Source organism: Podarcis gaigeae, assembly GCF_964106915.1.
Source record: "Podarcis gaigeae genome assembly, chromosome: 1".
Taxonomy (NCBI): Eukaryota; Metazoa; Chordata; class Lepidosauria; order Squamata; family Lacertidae; genus Podarcis; species Podarcis gaigeae.
In genome coordinates, this window is record NC_139678.1 from 4,912,553 (window position 1) to 4,932,902 (window position 20,350).

General features: G+C 51.2%; 1 protein-coding gene across 3 annotated transcripts in view; it reads right to left on the minus strand.

Annotated features, from left to right (window-relative positions):
- The window catches only part of FRMD6 (FERM domain containing 6), a 150,614-nt gene that overhangs the window by 82,469 nt on the left and 47,795 nt on the right, over positions 1–20,350 (minus strand). Inside the window, exon 2 of one of the 3 annotated variants that reach the window (XM_083734437.1) lies at positions 14,246–14,433. The gene's annotated coding sequence lies outside the window, so the exon portion shown is untranslated. Of the gene's footprint in view, positions 1–5,401; positions 5,668–14,137; positions 14,434–20,350 lie in introns of those variants that run through there. The other 2 variants (XM_083734436.1, XM_083734435.1) reach the window with 2 other exon arrangements.

The window sequence follows — 20,350 nt, forward strand, 5'->3', positions numbered from 1 at the left end:
GGACCTTTCTCAGCCTGAGAACTGCATTCCCTCTGGGTCATCTCCCAGCGGTCCCATGCCAGTGGTGGGCGGGGCCAGGGCCAGGAAGTGGGAGGAGCCACACCCGGGAATTTCCCCTTTGCACAGCAGGCTAGTCTCTACACAAACATGCACACTCCCCCGTCCAATCTGGCAAGCAAGTAGCATTCAACAGAATTCAAGGCCACATTCCAGACAGGCAAAAACTCTTAAAGACGACAGCTTGGTTAGAGAAAAGTGCTGCTGGTGAGAGTTCCTAGAGTCAAACAGATAAGGTCTAAGGGGCCACATCTGGTCCCTGGACCCCTGACGTTTCCTATCTCTCACCTGCAGCATACAAATACCCAATAAATAAATAATAAACACACAAGATGTAACCGGCTGTATGCTTGAAAAAATAATATATGCTATTCATTGTATTGAATTGCAGATTTCAACAGAAGTAGCTCATAAAGTTCAACGAAAAAAGTAGAAGACCCAGTGGATCAGTTCTTTCTCTAATCAGTTTATGCATAAGGTCCGTACATGTGAAAATGTCTATTCCACCTGCCTGTTCATAGAGTCCAACAATCCACACGAAAGGTTGTTGCAGTTCCACAGAATCCTTTCACAGAGTCTAAGACAAGGGTTTCTGGAATATTAGCCTTGTTTCGCCGTCTTGGGCTTCATCAGTAGTACAAATTCATATATGATATCACAGGACAGTGGATCTTATAGCATAGTAGTAGCGAAACAAGGCTGAAAGGTTTATAGGTTTTCAGCTTTGCTGTGTGTCAAACAGATGAGTTACAGATAGGTAGCCGTGTTGGTCTGCCATAGTCAAAACAAAAAAAATTCCTTCCAGTAGCACCTTAACGACCAACTAAGTTAGTTCTTGGTATGAGCTTTCGTGTGCTTGCACACTTCTTCAGATACCTGTATCTGAAGAAGTGTGCATGCACACGAAAGCTCATACCAAGAACTAACTTAGTTGGTCTTTAAGGTGCTACTGGAAGGAATTTTTTTTGTTCAAACAGATGAGCCACTGTGAGAAAAGTGACAAATAAATGAAATAAATAATAATTAGCAGTGGGGGCCACAGATGTAAATCTGGGGCCATCATTATTATGGCCATTAGCAAAAGTATTTATTAATTGTGCCTTTCTGCCCCCAATGTGCAAAACAATATTATAAACACCTATACAGTCGTACCTTGGTTCTCAAACACCCTGGAACTCATACGTTTTGGCTCCCGAACGATCAGAAACTGGAAGTGAGTGTTCCGGTTTTTGAATGTTCTTTAGGAAGCCAAACGTCCAATCAGAAGCCTCGCTTTGGAAGTCGAATGTTTTGGAAGTCAAATGGATTCCGTTCGACTTCCGAGGTATGACTGTATTGTATTTTAGCAGATGTTTTTGCAGGTCAGAGTCCACTCCCTCAGGTGCATGAAGTCTTATCCTCAGTTCACAGAGGCATGTTCATGTGTGTAAAATTTACACAGGGACACTGGGGGTGGGGAATGTAAAACAGACTCAAATAGCAATGGAATGCAGAAAATAACCAACTGTTGCAACTCAACTAAAGCTTAAAGGTAAAGGTAAAGGTACCCCTGCCCGTACGGGCCAGTCTTGACAGACTCTGGGGTTGTGCGCCCATCTCACTCAAGAGGCCAGGGGCCAGCGCTGTCCGGAGACACTTCCGGGTCACGTGGCCAGCGTGACATCGCTGCTCTGGCGAGCCAGAGCCGCACACGGAAACGCCGTTTACCTTCCCGCTGGTAAGCGGTCCCTATTTATCTACTTGCACCCGGAGGTGCTTTTGAACTGCTAGGTTGGCAGGCGCTGGGACCGAGCAGCGGGAGCGCACCCCGCCGCAGGGATTCGAACCGCCGACCTTTCGATCGGCAAGTCCTAGGCGCTGAGGCTTTAACCCACAGCGCCACCTGCGTCCCCAGGTCCTAAAGCTTAAATGTAGGCAAAACAAGCACACCAACTGATCACAATAGCAGTAATTGGCACAATTATCTTATCATTGCCAACACTTGTAGTGGGACAGGAAACCATTGTCTCGATTCATGCCCAAATGGACAGAATCAAACTTTCAAATAACTTCTAATGTAGCAGATTCATGCTGGGGGCATCCCTTTGATATTTCTTTGTTGGAAAATGCCAACTTCATTTTAAGGTGCTGCAAAACTCTGTTGCTTTTGATGCAACAGGCTAACTTGCACACATACTATCATTCCACAGAGGAGAAGTGTGGATTCTGTGCTAAGCCCAACCACCTACTTCCAAAGACTACAGCATCCACAGCTACTACTACACTTTGCAATTCAAGCACTTTGCATGTTGCCTGTACAACAACCCTGCAAGGCAGGGGGTTAGCTGGAGGGCTGAAGGCTGAGAGACAGTGCTTTGCCCAAGGCTGCTTAGGGAATCTAGGTGGGAGGGAAGATTATAGAAACTTCCATTATCCAAGCTCCCCCAAAACTGAACGCAATATATTGCTACTTACAGAAGTTGATACAGGTGGGGAGACCATCCCATAAACCTCAGCACCCAACCTATGTGGCAACTAAAAGTGATCTGTCTTAGCGAGCAAGATTGCACCAGGATCTCAGATATTTCAGAACTATTGCACAACACCTAAAACCAACAAGTTGAACTCTGCATTCTAGATGCGGAGCAGTGATGGGGAATTTGGAGCAACATCTGGAGAGGCAAAACTCCCATGACCTTTGGCCACTCTGGCTGAGGCTGATGCTTGTCGTCGTCCAACAACATCTGGAGAGCCAGGGTTTCCCCCCATCCCTGGTGCAGAGTGAAGCCCTACTTGCATTAAAGGGTCATTTGCAGGACAAAACTTTGGTCCGGCACACTAGAGCAGAGTGCGGTCTTAACGCAGACCCAGCCCTGCAACCCATTTTCACTTCAAACTCTTACAAATCGCAAGTGGAAATAACTCCCCTTATCTCCCCATCAGAGGGCCAGTCCTGGAGTCTCCAAAAATCCCTCGGGGTCCATGTCTGCTGCAACATTATCATCTCTCTCCCTTATCAGCATGGTCACCAAGTCCCAAAAAACACAAAGGGGAAGGGCTGGTGGTGTAACTCCACCAAGCTGTTGAGAATTGGGGGTGGGGGTGAGAATAACAGGCGGAAAAAGGGGGCTCCCTGCTGCAATTATTCTAACCCTATGCGCACATTCAGCGCCATTTAATTGGTGCCCAGCCTTGCACACTGTCAGCCAACAGGCTTTCCATGCCACAATTGAGCCCCAAAATGTCATGAGCATTAAACCCAGGATGGGGAAAACCCCATAGCCCCAACCAGCATGGCCAACAGTCAGGGATGGTGGGAGCAGTGTTCGGAATTTGCCAGGCGCATTTTGCACCTGGCTGCTGGACCATAAAGAAGGCCGATTGCCGAAGAATTGATGCTTTTGAATTCTTGTGCTGGAGGAGACTCCTGAGAGTCCCATGGACTGCAAGAAGATCAAACCTCTCCATTCTGAAGAAAATCAGCCCTGAGTGCTCACTGGAAGGACAGATCCTGAAGCCAATACTTTGGCCACATCATGAGAAGAGAAGACTCCCTGGAAAAGACCCTGATGTTGGGAAAGATGGAGGGCACAAGGAGAAGGGGACGGCAGAGGACGAGATGGTGGGACAGTGTTCTTGAAGCTACCAGCATGAGTGTGACCAAACTGCGGGAGGCAGTGGAAGACAGGAGTGCCTGGCGTGCTCTGGTCCATGCGGTCACGAAGAGTCGGACACGACTAAACGACTAAACAACAACAATTGGCCACTTGTGACCAAGTGAAGATGCACAAGCCTGGGGAACATGGGATCCAGACTGTTTTCACACGCTTACGCCACATCTTGTAGAACTCGTGATACAGCCACACCTTGGTACTTGAACCTTATCCGTTCCAGAAGTTCGTTCGATTACTGAAACCATCGAAAACCAAAGCACGGCTACCGATTGGCTGCAGGAGCTTCCTGCACTCAATCTGAAGCCATGTCGGACGTTTGGCTTCCGAAAAACGTTTGAAAACCAGAACACACACTTCCAGGTTTTCGGCATTTGGGAACCGATTTTGCTTGTCAACTAAGACAAGGTATGACTGTATTTTGTCTGCACAGAATAAATTTCAGGAAGCGAAATGTATTGAAAAAGATGACTTTTGAGCTGTCTGGCCCCCAAACTGGCAACTATGCATTGCGTTTTGGTGGCTGCAACCCTGGTTTTAAGGAGCCAATCGGCGCATGGCTTATATATCTGAGTTTCTAGCGTCTGGGGGGCACCCACAGGCCGTTTCCGAGCCCCCAGCCACCTCAGCCAAGCCCCATCCCTTTGGGAGGAAGGATTTCGAGCCAGAAGCATCGAGGCAGAGATGCTCCTCCGTGGGCTCCTATTTCCATGGAACTCCAGGCAGCCAAAGGATGCCACCCAAGTATGCGCCATCACAGCTGATCCAAGCAAGCCGGAGACAGAAGGAAATTCGGCTTGTTCCCCTGGCTGCTTGACCGGAGGAGTCCAGCCAAGCGACTGCACAGCCTATGGGGAGGGTAGGGGTGGCGCAGATGCACCCCACACAGCACAACTCTGTTTCCAGAGACCCAGTTTCCAGGAACACAAATTGGAGGGGGGGCAGAGCCTATTGGAGGGGGGCACAGAGGCACCCCACACATTGCAAGTCTGTTTCCAGAGACCCAGTTTCCAAGCACACAATTTGGGGGGAGGGCACAGCCTATTCGTGGGGGGGCACAGAGGCACCCCACACATTGCAAGTCTGTTTCCAGAGACCCAGTTTCCAAGCACACAATTTGGGGGGAGGGCACAGCCTATTCGTGGGGGGCACAGAGGCACCCCACATATTGCAACTCTGTTTCCAGGCACACAAATGGGGGGGAGTGCTGTATCCTGGCTGGATGAGCTACCAGCCCCCCCGCTCTGCCCCACAACTCCCCGTGCAAAAAGGCTCTCCGAACGCACAAAGTTAGAGCCCCCAAACTTCGAGGCCCCTCCCGCGTCCCTTCCAAAGAAAGCCCAGCCCCCGATCTTGTGGGTGGGGGGGTTGCCAAAAGCTTTGCTCCCGCCCCAGAGAAAAGCAGCACCCCCCTTGATTCAAAACAACCCGGGGTTCCCCAAAGGGAGACCCCCTCGAGTTTGAACGCTCGCCTCCAAATCTGAGCGCCCCACGGAAACGCAACCCCCCCCCAAAAAAAATAACCCCAGCCCCACAGCTTGGAAAAGTCCTCCAACTTTGAACGAAGGGACCCCAACCTCGGAGCCGGGAGAGAAGCAGGAAAAAGGGGGAGCTCGGGACCCCCTTATTCCGAGCGGAGGGGAGTTTTGAGGGGCGCCTCCGCTTCTCGGCACCCCGCCGCCACCGCCGCTCACCTCGCCTCTTCCCGCGTCTCCCTCGCCGGCTGCCCGTCCGAGCCTCCCGCGCGCGCCTCTCCCGCAGCTGCAGCTCCTCGTCCGCTCCTCCCCTCGCGCTGCCCGGCAGCCGACTGGCGCTGCTGCGCTCGCAACACATGGACTGGGGGGGGGGAGGGAGGAAAGCCAGACCGTACCAAGAGCCGCCGCGGGGGTGGCCCGGGCAGCCGCGCCCGCGGAGAGCCGGCCTGTCTCTCGCTCGTACGCGCTCAGGTTCTTCATCTCGCTTGGGCCAGAGGAGGAAGAGGAGGAGGAGAGAAAGAGCGTGAGGGGGAAAGGGGGGCATCTTCCCGCCGCTCTTTCCCCCTCTCGACTCCCCCCCCTCTCCTTGGTACGGCCCCCCTCCGCGCGCACAACTTGCCGCACTCTTTGAAGAGGAGCGTCACTCGCTGCGCAGCCGGTGCGGAGTCGGCGGAGCGGGCGGAGGGAGAGGCGCCCGGACGACGCTGCCTTTCGCTGCCGAAGCGCTCGGGAGACCCCTCGCCCCATCCTCTCAACTCCAGAGATGGGCAGGAGGCGGAGGGGTTTGCTCGCGGTGGAGGGGGAGGGAGGGCGCTCTGCACGCGCTCAGAGGCACCCTGGCTCCCCCTCCTGTTGCCATGAGGGGGGGGCGCAGGGGGAAGCGGAGCTGCCGATCGGTGGAAGAAACAGGAGTCGGTTGATCGAGATCTGTTGCTGTTGTTGTTGTTGCTGCTGCTGCTGTTAAATTGCAAGCCCAGTACAGTGGTAAGGTAAAGGTAAAGGTACCCCTTCCCGTACGGGCCAGTCTTGACAGACTCTGGGGTTGTGCGCCCATCTCACTCAAGAGGCCAGGGGCCAGCGCTGTCCAGAGACACTTCCGGGTCACGTGGCCAGCGTGACATCGCTTCTCTGGCGAGCCAGAGCCGCACACGGAAACACCGTTTACCTTCCCGCTGGTAAGCGGTCCCTATTTATCTACTTGCACCCGGAGGTGCTTTCGAACTGCTAGGTTGGCAGGCGCTGGGACCGAGCAGCGGGAGCGCACCCCGCCGCAGGGATTCGAACCGCCGACCTTTCGATCGGCAAGTCCTAGGCGCTGAGGCTTTAACCCACAGCGCCACCTGCGTCCCAGTACAGTGGTACCTCGGGTTAAGTACTTAATTCGCTCCGGAGGTCCGTTCTTAACCTGAAACTGTTCTTAACCTGAAGCACCACTTTAGCTAATGGGGCCTCCCGCTGCTGCTGCACTGCCGGAGAAAGATTTCTGTTCTTATCCTGAAGCAAAGTTCTTAACCTGAAGCACTATTTCTGGGTTACCACTGTATTTTGAAAAGAAAAATAATGAACGAATTCCTGTGCCCCACAAATAACTCAGAGATGTGTTTTGAATGAAAGCACACATTCTACTCCTGTAAAAACACACTGATTCCCAGACCGTCCACAGGCTGGATTTAGAAGGCGATTGGGCCGCATCCGGCCCACGGGCCTTAGGTTGCCTACCCATGTGCTATACAGTGGTACCTTGGGTTACATACGCTTCAGGTTACATACTCTGCTAACCCAGAAATAGAACCTCGGGTTAAGAACTTTGCTTCAGGGTGAGAATAGAAATCGTGCAGCGGGAGGCCCCATTAGCTAAAATGGTGCTTCAGGTTAAGAACAGTTTCAGGTTAAGAACGGACCTCCGGAACGAATTAAGTACGTAACCAGAGGTATCTCTGTACCACGCTGGCTCCCAATGGACTACAACTCCCATCAGCCCCCAGCCAGCAACAGGCCATGAATGGGGCTGATGGGAATCATAGTCCAAAACAGCTGGAAGGGACCAGCTTGGCCAAGACTGGAATATACCAACAGTTCTCAAACACAGGAGGCAGGAGGAAAAGCGAGAGCGAGACAAGCAGTGGTGTGTTTACAGGAAGGAAGGTTTAGTTTAAAATTAGAAAGGGGGGGGGGGGAGAAAAGAATCCTGGGCTCTAATCCAGGGAACTGCTCTGTTATATATATGAAAGCTTCAGGCACTCACGGCAGGGGCTTTCTCCTTCTCCGAAGCATCACATCGCGAGTGACTTCTCCCTGCATGACTCCACAGGCTGAAGGGTTCAGCATTTCTTTGAACTAAGAATATATATAAAGGTAAAGGGACCCCTGACCGTCAAGTCGTGGCCGACTTGCGGCGCTCATCTCACTTTATTGGCCGAGGGAGCCGGCGTACAGCTTCCGGGTCATGTGGCCAGCAGGACTAAGCCGCTTCTGGAGAACCGGAGCAGCGCACGGAAACGCACGGAACCTTCCCGCCAGAGCGGTATCTATTTATCTACTTGCACTTTGACGTGCTTTCGAACTGCTAGGTGGGCAGGAGCAGGGACCGAGCAATGGGAGCTCACCCCGTCGCGGGGATTCGAACCACCGACCTTCTGATCGGCAAGTCCTAGGCTCTGTGGTTTAACCCACAGCGCCACCTGCGTCCCTCCTTAATAACTTAAAGGTAAAGGGACCCCTGACCATTAGGTCCAGTCGTGACCGACTCTGGGGTTGCGGCGCTCATCTCGCTTTATTGGCCGAGGGAGCTGGCATACATCTTCCGAGTCATGTGGCCAGCATGACTAAGCCGCTTCTGGAGAACCAGAGCAGCGCACGGAAATGCCGTTTACCTTCCCGCCAGAGTGGTACCTATTTATCTACTTGCACTTTGACGTGCTTTCGAACTGCTAGGTTGGCAGGAGCAGGGACTCAGCAACGGAAGCTCACCCCGTCGCGGGGATTCGAACCGCTGACCTTCTGATCGGCAAGTCCTAGGCTCTATGGTTTAACCCACAGCACCACCCGCGTCCTTAAGAATATATATATATTGGCCATGGGCCCTACACTGAGGAGGACTGTTCTCTGTTTGAAGGGCTGTGGTCAAAGTCCTGTTCAAAGACAAAGCACGCTGAGTCCTGCAAGAGGCCTTTGGCGTTGCCCATCAACTGAGCAGAAGCTGGAGAAAAGGCCAGCACTGCCAGGTCAGGAACGTCCCAAAACCCTTAGCTTTCAGGGCCCCAGTGTGCTGGGCCTGGGCGTAACCCGTGCAACGTGGTCCAGGACCAGTCCAGAATCCATAGGTTCCGCTAGGAGTCAGTCCAACAGGGCCAAGGCAGGACACGAGGCAGGAAACCAGGCAAGGACTGGTACAGGATCTCAGGCAGGATCTAGCATACAGCAATGTTGCTCCCACAACCTGGGGCAGGGTCCAACAGCCTTTTATCTTTGTTGGGGTAGCGGCTGGTCCTGATCCCCCGGCGACTCACCTCCCTGTTTCGCCCAGAGGCGAGCACTCCTCCTGCGAGTACTCAGGTCTCTCCTTTTCTCAGACTTCAGTCTCTGCAGCTCGGTGGGTTACTAGACCCAGAGGCCGCCTCAGCCTCCCCTGACCGGTAGTGGAGCAGCTGTAAGTGATGGCCCAGCTGGAGGCAACGAGGTCATCCCCACATCTGGAGCCAGAGCAGGCTCAGGCCCCTGACTCAGCTGCTGTTTGTTGCAGGGGAACCTGGGCAGACTGGGGCTCTTCAGAATCAGGCCCCAGACTTGGTTCAGATGATGCCTGAGGCAAAGGATCTGGTGCAGACTGAGTCTCCTCTGGTTCTGAGTCTGAGCCCCAGTCCCAGGCCATCACACCCAGCCTGATGCCCAGGGGTGGCTCCTGGGGTCAGTCCCTGGAGACTCATCCTCTGCATTCCCTTCCACTGCCAAACCCTGGAGATGGAGGTTAATTGGGAGACGGGTGGAGGGAGCGAAAGAGGGCTGACGCCCCGCCCTTCCCAAGAGACTGTGCTATAATTTGCTGCTGCTGCTGCTGCTGCCGCCTGCCTGCCCTGGAGCTTGCCAGTTACTCACATGTCTGTCTGTCTGTCTGTCTGTCTGTCTCTCTTCCTCTTCTACCTGGAAAGAGCTAGGCAAACCCTGGAGGCCTGGCAATCCTATAGCAAGCACGCAGATCACCAGCTCACCTCCCTGCTACGGCGAGCTATTTTGCATTTGTATGTAAATTCTAGCAATTATTTTATAATTGCATCTTTAATAATAATAATAATAATAATCTGGGTTTAATAACCCATCTGGCTGGGTTTCCCATTAAAAGCTTTCCTACACAGGGCTTCCTTCAGATTTCTTCTAAAAGTCTGGTAGATTAACTCTTTGACATCTGGTGGTAGGGCGTTCCACAGGGTGGGCGCCACCACCAAGAAGGCCCTCTGCCTGGTTCCCTGTAACTTGGCTTCTCGCAGGGAGGGAACCGCCAGAAGGCCCTCTACGCTGGACCTCAGTGTCTGGGCAGAACGATGGGGGTGGAGATGCTCCTTCAGGTATACAGGACTGAGGCCATTTAGGGCTTTAAAGGTCAGCACCAACACTTTGAATTGTGCTCGGAAACATCCTGGGAGCCAGTGTAGGTCTTTCAAGACTGGTGTTATGTGGTCTCGGCAGCCGCTCCCAGTCACCAGTCTGGCTGCTGCATTCTGGATTAGTTGTAGTTTCCGGGTCACCTTCAAAGGTAGCCCCACATAGAGCGCATGGCATTAGTCCAAGCTGGAGAAACCAGAGCATGCACCACTCTGGCGAGACAGTCTGCGGGCAGGGAGGGTCTCAGCCGGTGTACCAGATGGAGCTGGTAGACAGCCACCCTGCATAGAGTTGACTTACACCTCCATGGACAGCTGTGAGTCCAAACAGACTCCTAAGCTGCGCACCTTTAGCACATAAATGAGCACAGGCAGAATTGTATGTCAGTCATCTTTCTGGCTAGTGTGGAAATGACCGCCCCAGAAAGCTGCATGGAGTTCAGTGGGACTAAAACCACAGAATTGCAGAACCGGCAGAGACCCCTAAGGCTTATCTCGTCCAACTGCCTGCAATGCAGACATCACAGCTAAATTACATGCTCCCAAGTAACTCTGCACAGCACTGCAACCTGAATACTGCTGCTAAAATGGAACACAGTGCAGTGCTGAGGCCTCAATCATAGACTGGATTAATAAGAAACATCCACCCACTTGCCCATTTATGAGATATTGGTTGAAATCTGTTTCTTTTCCTTCTTTTATACCCCCCCCCCAAATGCAATGGGAAACCACAAGGGGAAATAAGGACTGCCAGTAGACAGAGTTGGTGAGTCTCGCAACTCGAAGATAGCCGAAGCTGTCATTCACCTGAAATACAGCCTTTCTCTGCTGCTACCAACCCTTTGGGGTTTGCGCTATGCTAAATCTGCAAATGCAGAACAAAAGTTCATCTGCAGGAACAAACAGCTGCTGGCTAGAATTCTGGGCTGGGGATGAGGGAGAGATTCATTTCACTTCACAGCCAAAGGTGCATCTACCTCGTTTGCACTTTCCGAAACAATACACAAACCAAAACTCTGGAATGCACGCTTCTCTGAATTTTGCAATCTCCTACTACCCTGAAGCTGAGGCTCCAATACTTTGGCCACCTCATGAGAAGAGAAGACTCCCTGGAAAAGACCCTGATGCTGGGAAAGATGGAGGGCCCAAGGAGAAGGGGACGACAGAGGACGAGATGGTGGGACAGTGTTCTCGAAGCTACAAACATGAGTCTGACCAAACTGCGGGAGGCAGTGAAAGACAGGAGTGCCTGGCGTGCTCTGGTCCAGGGGGTCACGAAGAGTCGGACACGACTAAATGACTAAACAACAACAACAAAACCACATACAGCTAACAGAAATATACTGTGCTAAAGTGCGCGTGAAAAATGCATATATTGGTGAAAATAACATGCACAAAATGCACTACACTAGGAAACATTGCTTTGCAAATATGCGTACATGAGGCAAGATTGCGTACAAAAATCTGTTTACTAGGAAAAACAGCCACTAAAATGCTGGTGGATTTCCATTAGAACTTTTTTTTAAAATGCAAACTGATGGAGAAAATGTGGAAGTCCAAACATAAAACTGGAGAAACGAGAAACCCAAAGTGACCAATTCGCCCCTCCCTCTCCTGGCCCCTCGCCCCTCCATTCAGATTCCGGACTCAGCTAGACTGGTAAAGAAAAAGCGATTTATATGAGTTGTATATGCAATATAACATTGTGCCACCAGATGGCGACGTGGAATCCCGGTTTTCCTCTACCTGTTTTCCCTGTTTAAATTTACAACACTATAAACTGAAACGCTTCTTAGATGCGTCTACATCCAGCCTCCTCCTGCATTTTGTAGGTGTGCAAAAGGAAACATGGGGAGATCCAATCTTGGCCAGCTCTACTTCAGCCTTCGCCAGTGGGGTGCCCATTTAAAAATAATAATCTAGAAACAGTTTTAAAGCCGTGTATGGACCAGTGATCATAGGGTTTCAGAAACTGTGTATTTCGGCCATCAAAAGCCTGGGTTAAACAGGAATGCTTTAAAATTTCTCCAGGATATCAGTAACGAGGCAGGCAGGTGCACCTCATCAGGGAGGGTATTCTGCAACTGGGGTGCCACCACAAAAAAGGCCCTGTTGTGGGTCAGTGCCAACCAGGCAGCCCCCAACCCTTGCCAAGCTGTTTAACGCCTCAGCTCTCGGGGTGAGCATTTCTTGCTTGGCTTTCCGCCGTTTGGCTGGGGCAGGAAGGGGGTAAAGGGCCACGTCGAAGAGCTCCGTTTGAGAAACATCTGCAGTTCACAAAGATGTCAAGACTGATGGAGAGCAAGAAAAATTTCGCTGGCAGGAGCAGGGGTGGAGGAAGGGGGTGTGGGAGGGGCGGTCCACCCCGGGTGTCACCCTGATGGGGGTGACAAAATGGCGGGTGTGGGGCCTGCAGCTGTAGGGCGGCTGAGGCCCCACAGCGTGCCCCGCCCCATCCCTCCCTGAGGGTGCCACATGCCCCGTTCTGCCCCTATGGGCGGTTTGTCCCACTCCTTGGCGCACCGCCCCAGTTGCCCAAGATGCTTCTTTCGCTGCTGGGCAGGAGAGGGTTACCATATTTTTCGTTCCATAAGACATACCTTTTCCCTTCTAAAAAGTAAGGGGAAATGTGTGCGCGTCTTATGGAGCGAATGCAGGCGGGAGGCTCTGCTCAGCACTGAGCGTGTGTGCGGCTCTTGGGGGCTTTTCCCCGAGGAGGGAGAGGGGGCTGACAGGCTGCCCTCTGTCCCTTCCCACGCCTCCCGGAAAAGCCAGCAGGAGCCGCTGGCAGGCTCTGCTCAGCGCTCCTTTGTAAGGGCTCCCTTTCGTCCCTCATCCTTCTTTGCTGGGAAGCCAGATGTGCTGGTCCCGAGGGTTAACTGTGTGGCGAGGTCCGAGTCCAGTCTGAGGTCGAGGGTGCGGTATGGAGGCTGTCTGTCAGAGCTGAAGCTGGGTCCAAGGCAGGGAATCGGGTGAGGTCAGGAACTCTGGCAGAAGAGCAGGACAGGGTGCAGGCAGGAACAGGCTACCAACAATGTTGCTCCCGCAACCTGGGACTGGGGCTGGCCGGCTTTTATCTGCCCCGAGTCATAGGGCAGCCCCAGTCCATAGGTGACTCGCCTCTCCTGGCCTGGAGGCCAGCACTCCTCCTGCGGGAACTTAGTTCCCTCCGCCTCTCTGCCCTGAGCCTCTGCAGCACAGGAGAGGCTGGAGGATTACTGGACCCAGAGGCAACCTCAGCTTCCTCTGACGGGGCTGAGAGTGGAGCACCTGCAGGCAATGGGTCCTCCATCACCTCAGGGGCCAGAGCAGACTCAGCTGGTGCCTGCACCTGAGGACCCAGCACAGGTGAGGACCCTTCAGGCTCAAGCCCCAGCCCTGGTTCAGCTGGTTCTGGAGGTGGGGAATCCTGTGCAGGCTGGGATTCCTCAGGTTCAGCCTCCGAGTCCAAATCCCAGGCCATCACACCAGAAGAGGCGCTGCGTGGCTATCGCTCTTGCTCTGCTAGCTTCTCAGCAAAGCGGGAGGAGGGAAGGGACGGAAGGGTTTAAAGCAAGAAAAGTGAGAGCCACTTACATGCTCTGCGCAGAATATTTTTTCCCTTTCTTTCCCCCTCTAAAAACTAGGTGCGTCTTATGGCCAGGTGCGTCTTATGGAGCGAAAAATACAGTATTTTTGATGGACAGGGCATCCTCAGAGTGCCTCTCGGACTGCCCTTCTGTCTCCCAGCCAAGTGAAATCCACTTGACAGTCAAGGGGGGCCCCTGAGGCCATCCGGCGGGGAGTCAGAAAGCCCACGCTGAGATTTAGGGGAGCACTTATCTCGCTTCCACGTCTTCCATTAGCTAAACCCTTGAGGGTGCTTAACACAGTGTGTGTGTGTGGGGGGGGGGTAGAGTGGCTGTGCCCCTACAACTCGCTGTAAAAAATCCATTCACTTCAAAACACAGGACTTCATTATAACCTCTTGGGTGGGGGGGGGGTGACTGGGATCAGATCCGGAGGCCTCCTTCTGAACTCTCTTTATCTGTCACTTGTGGTCAGCCTGGTTGGGTGTGTGTGTGTGTGTGTGGATTTGTGTCCTATTTTACAGAGGCCAGCTCCCGATTTGTGGTCTCGCTCTCTCACGGCTTCTCGTTCCCCCATTATTAAATTCAGTTCTCCGCTTTCCCCACATCAAGTTTGCGAAATCTGCCTGTGTTGTTTTCTCGCGGTTTCTCGTTTTCCCATTCTTCAGTTCAGCTCTCCACATTTTCTGCATCCGTTTGCAAAACTGTGTCCCCCCCCCCCAGTGTTTTTTTTGTGGGGGAGGGGGCAGGGATTGGTGGTGGAAATATTTGCAAAAAAAATGCTTTACCTGTATACGTAGAAATCGGATGAAGTCCATGCAAAGCCTCCTTCACAAACTAGCTCTTCCTTCTCGCCCCAGACTAGCAACGAACCTCCACGCATCAGCAGCCTCTACCTGTTGACTGGCTTTGCAAGGAGTCCCCTCGGCTGGTGTTTTTATTCAGTGGCAGAGGGATGAATCGGAAGGCCGAGATGTACCATGGGGGTCGCAGGCAAGAAGCTTTCGCCACGTCTAGACACCCACACTAGACACCTTCCTCTCCTGCACTTGTTCTGCCCTCTCCCTCGGAGGCCACCAAGGACCTGTTTTGGGGGAAAACAAAAATGTTGTTAGTGGGAACAGAAGTGTGGCTATCGATTAAAAGCCTTTTAAGAACCGTCTTGCTTTTAAGCAGTTAATTGATCAGCAACAGACTCTCACACTGCACACCCTAGTAGATGAGTTTTCGTATACATTACTTGAGTGGGAAACCGCATTGCAAAATTCAGGAAAGTGCAAATTTCATAGGATGGGAGCGTTCCGGTTCTCATATTGTTTTGAAAAGGCCAAATTAAGAAAGCTCGCCCTTAAATGTGAACGGAATTCCCCACCACGTTTCCCCAAACATCTATGCATAATTTTATTTTCTTTTGAAATTTTTTAAAAATTATTTTACAAGTGCAACATTATAATAAATACAAAATAGATATCCATATTTAGAGATTTCTCCGAATCTCGAGACCTCCCATCGTCCCCTAAAAGGGTCCTTTTGTCAACATTTTCAACTGCATATTGTTTCATAATCCATATTTTAAATCTCTCCATATTATCCATGTTATTTGCTACATTACAAGTGTTATTAAAATCCTGCTAATGTTTTCATCTGCTTACAGAGGTCTCCTAAATAAATGATAATTCCCCCCCCATACTTTATTGAAGTTTTTGTCTTCTTGGTTCCTGAGCTTCACAGTCAGTTTTGCCATTTCGGCGTATTCCAACAGCTTGACTTGCCATTCCTCTCTGGTATGGATTTCTATGCATAATTTTCTACACCTCTGTCATGTCCCAGTGGATGGGTCCCTAGCCTGATCCAGCAGGCCCTTCTTATTTTCTTATGGACTGAATTTCCTCCTCCCCATTCCTAATTGTTGCTTAAGATTCTTGTCTGCAGGCTAAGGCAACTAGAAAAAAGGAGCGACCACGTTTAAGGCTCTAGTCCTCAGCCTCTGATCTCAACACAGTGCTGGATTTACACATAAGCTAAACAACCTATAACCTAGGACCCCACTCTCTTGGGGGCCCCCAAAAAAATTAAAGGAAAAATGGTTGTACGTATCCAAAATATAAGAGAATAAAAATAAAACCTACATAAAGCATCCGTGTTTTGTGTTGTGGAGGTTCCTATGATGGAAGTCATGGGCCCCGACTGCTCACCTGCTCCCTAAAATATCACAGGTTTGCTCCTTTCTATATATAGGATGCCTACATTCTGCATGGACTAGTTGCCTGGCAACATGTGCAAATGGCTTGAGATACCTATCATGTCCATAAATTACCACATAGCATATATTCAACTATTAAAAGACACCTGTTTCTTGGGAGAAAAGCAATGACAAACCTAGATAGCATCTAAAAAGCAGAGACATCACCTTGCCAACAAAGCTCCATATAGTTAAAGCTATGGTTTCCCCAGTAGTGATGTATGGAAGTGAGAGCTGGACCATCAAGAAGGCTGATCACCGAAGATGCTTTTGAATTCTGGTGCTGGAGGAGACTCTTGAGAGTCCCATGGACTGCAAGAAGATCAAACCTATCCATTTTGAAGGAAATCAGCCCTGAGTGCTCACTGGAAGGACAGATCCTGAAGCTGAGGCTCCAAGGGAGCTGGGCATGTTTAGCCTGGAGAAGAGTAGGTTAAGGGGTGATATGATAGCCATGTTCAAATATATAAAAGGATGTCACATAGAGGAGGGAGAAAGGTTGTTTTCTGCTGCTCCAGAGAAGCGGACATGGAGCAATGGGATCCAAACTACAAGAAAGAAGATTCCACCTAAACATTAGGAAGAACTTCCTGACAGTAAGAGCTGTTTGACAGTGGAATTTGCTGCCAAGGAGTGTGGTGGAGTCTCCTTCTTTGGAGGTCTTTAAGCAGAGGCTTGACAACCATATGTCAGGAGTGCTCTGGTGGTGTTTCCTGCTTGGCAGGGGGTTGGACTCAATGGCCCTTGTGGTCTCTTCCAACTCTATGATTCTATGATGATTCTATGATTCTATGATTCTTCTATGATTCTTCTATGATTCTAAGACTTTGGCCAGCTCATGAGAAGAGAAGACTCCCTGGAAAAGACCCTGATGTTGGGAAAGATGGAGGGCACAAGGAGAAGGGGACGACAGAGGACGAGATGGTTGGATAGTGTTCTCAAAGCTACCAGCATGAGTTTGACCAAGCTGCGGGAGGCAGTGGAAGACAGGAGTGCCTGGGGTGCTCTGGTCCAGGGGGTCACGAAGAGTCAGACACGACTAAACAACTAAACAACAACAATATATTCAACAGCGATAATTTGTTGTTGAGAAAGGACAGCTGGACATATAAAGGGCCCCATTACCTTCAGCAGCTTAGGGCTTCATCAAACCTAAATCCGGCCCTGTCTCAATGGGCACATGAAGCTCTGCAAATAGCCAACTGGCTCATGTGCCTTTGGGATCGCCACCCCAGTGATTCCCCACATCTCTCACAGCGCCAGGGCTCCTATGCCAGCTGCGCCGGCTTTTTTCAGACTTTCTGCCACCCTCTGCCAGCAACTCCTTGGAGGCCTGGGCTCAGTCCGCAAAAGCATGACTAATGCGCAGCAGTGGCGTAGTGTGGGGGGCGCGGGGGGGGGCGCCCGGCCGCACCGGGCGCAATATCGGGGGGGCGCACTCGCAGCTCTCTGCCCCTACCTGGCTCACTCACTCACTCTCACTGCAGTGCTGGCTGTGCGAATCCGATCTGAGCCGCCGGGTCGCTACCCACTGTGGAGGGGGTGGGTGCCAGGCGTGCGGTGCGGAGAGAGAGCGAGGGACTATCTGGGGGAGGGACAGTGCAGCGGCCGCCCAGCGCAGCGCTGAGCACGGGAGAGAACCACACCAGACCAGACCAGGCAGCAGCAAGAAGAAGCTGGCAGCAGCGGCAGGTTAGGGGTTAGGGGGCGCAAATTACTTGCCTTGCCCCGGGTGCTGACAACCCACGCTACGCCACTGATGCACAGGCAATGGGGCTGGGCCGAAAACATTTGCTGTGTATTTGCTGACTGGGTATGTGGGCACCCAAGGCGAAGCTCGAACCTGGTGTTTTTACAGCCTGTTGAGATTGATGCAGCAGCTCAGGAGTTTGCATTGCACAGGAGAATGTATCTCGAAAGGCCATGTCTTCTTAGGGAAGTGACTGCAAACAGAAACGGCAAGGCTTGCTCCACTTTTATATAAACCAACGAGATAATAATAATAATAATAATAATAATTTATTTATACCCTGCCCATCTGGCTGGGTTTCCCCAGCCACTCTGGGTGGCTTCCAACAAAGTACAGTGGTACCTCGGGTTAAGTACTTAATTCGTTCCGGAGGTCCATTCTTAACCTGAAACTGTTCTTAACCTGAAGCACCACTTTAGCTAATGGGGCCTCCTGCTGCCGCTGCTCTTATCCTGAAGCAAAGTTCTTAACCTGAAGCACTCTTTCTGGGTTAGTGGAGTGTGTAACCTGAAGTGTATGTGACCTGAAGCGCATGTAACCCGAGGTAGCACTGTATTAAAATACAGTGGTCTGTTAAACATCAAAAGCTTCCCTAAACAGGGCTGCCTTCAGATGTCTTCTAAAAGTCTGGCAGTTGTTCTTCTCTTTGACATCTGGTGGGAGGGCGTTCCACAGGCCACACTCCCTTCTTTGCAACCTTCTGAGGGCCACCTGGCAATTATGGGCGGGGCCGGAGGCAGAGGTGGGTGGAGCAACAGACCGCAGGAAGTTGTGCTTCTTGGCAAGGGCTGCCCAAGGAAGTTGCATAGGACATTCTGGGATCCAATCAGAGACCGTATGCCTGCTTTAAATTTGTGGTGTGCCACTCAAAACAGGGCAGCTGCGTAGCAGGAAGAGGCGGTGGCAGCGATGCTTCTGAATGCTGCTTTCTGGAAACCTCAGGAGAAGAGAAATTGCTCTTGGGCTCAGATCCTGGTTTTTGGTTTCCCACAGTCGTGTGGTTGGCCATTGTGAGAAAGGGCTGGACTCGATGGGCCACTGGTCTGATCTAGCAGACAGGCTCTTCTCATGTTCTGCAACAGGCGAGATGTCGCAGCCTAATTATTCCTGGAAATTACTGCATCGCTTCAGCATTACGGCAAATTCTAAGAACTCGGCAGAGTGCAGCCCCTCTTTGGAAAGAGAGGAATGCAGAGGAATAATTGAGCAATACTTTTTTCTCCAGGCTTTCCCTAACTCATAAGACCAGACCCTGTTTTCTTTTCCTCCGAATTCCTATTTTTATTTCTTCTTATGTTTTTATCATACTGTTTTACCGGTTTGGCAATAACTCCTTTTGTTTTAATGCTATTGCTCATTATTCTGAGGTTGCACCCCACTTACAGCTTCTTTAAAAATATTGAGGTTTATAAATACTTTGGAAGGAGCACTTAATTGCTAGTAGGAGCATTTTTGGATCCTTCCTTAAGAACTAAAGAATTGTTTGTTTGCTATCACCCATTATGTTTGTTACTTACTCCATGGTTCTCCACTGCCCTCCCCTTTCATCTTCACAACGTCCCTGAGAGGCATGCTGGGCTGAGAGAGGGTTACTGGCCTGAGGTCCCCCCAGCGAACAGAATGGCGATGCGGGGAATCACATTTTTTAATAGCTGCATGGAAGAGTGCAGCAGTTGTTGCTTGCACGCACGCAACTGAACTGAGGGCTATAGTAAAACGATGTAGAATTATTCCCAAATACTGTGGTACCTCTGGTTGCGAACGGGATCCGTTCCGGAGTCCTGTTCGCAGCATGAGCAGAACGTAACCCGTGTCTGCGTGTGTGCGGGTTGTGATTCGCCGTGTCTGTGCATGCGCGTGATGTCATTTTGCGTGTCTGCACATGCGCGAGCGGCGAAACCCGGAAGTAATCCTTTCCAGTACTTCCGGGTCGCCGTGGGACGCAACCTGAAAAAATGTATCATGAAGAAAACGCAACACGAGGTATGACTGTACACTTACGGAGCGCAATTTTGCGGAGCTGCTTCCAGGCAGACCAAGCAGAGAAGAAGAGTTTGGATTTGATATCTCGCTTTATCACACCCGAAGGAGTCTCAAAGCGGCTAACATTCTCCTTTCCCTTCCTCCCCCACAACAAACACTCTGTGAGGTGAGTGGGGCTGAGAGACTTCAGAGAAGTGTGACTGGCCCAAGGTCACCCAGCAGCTGCAGATGGAGGAGCAGGGAAGCGAACCCGGTTCACCAGATTACGAGACTACTGCTCTTAACCACTACACCACACTGGCTGGTCTCTTTGAGACTTTCCAGGGTCGGAAGACTTTTCCATCCCACTCACATGCACACACACACACACACACACACACACACACACACTTCCTGACTGCTGTATTTGTGACCTGCTAGGAAACTGTCTCATATGTGCAACAGCGAATCATTGTTTGCCCCTCTCCAAATGCTTATTTTTACCTGCCTTTGGAATGTGGTCCTGACCTTGGGATCATACCATTCCAGCAGGGAAAGGGGAGTGGATGGAACCAAATGGGAGGGCTGCCAGGATATGTGTGTGTGTGTTGGTGCTTTTTAAATCACAGAGCAGGGTCATTTCAGAACCAAAACTCTTTTTTTAACTGTCATATTTAGAATGGCGCATTTCCCCCATAAGCCACCCCTCCTTTTGTACGTTCGTTCCTGCACAGGCCGCCGAATTATAATTATTTATTTTGCTTTTGGACGGTTGGCGTTACTTTCCAAATGTATGATGCTTCAGCTTTTGCATTGTTAACGGAGAAATCTGAGGGCTCCCATGGACAAAAAACAAGGACACCAGCCAGGAATACCAGAGCAAAAGAGCAGCCAGTAGGCTTGGTCTTTATTGAAGACTGTCACGACAGGATTGCCACCTGCCACCAGGTGGAACAAGATGGAAGCCCTAAACAAAAGAGCCCCCATACTTTTATTAGCTGCTGATCCCCATGTTACACCCCCCAAACTACATCACGGTTACATCAT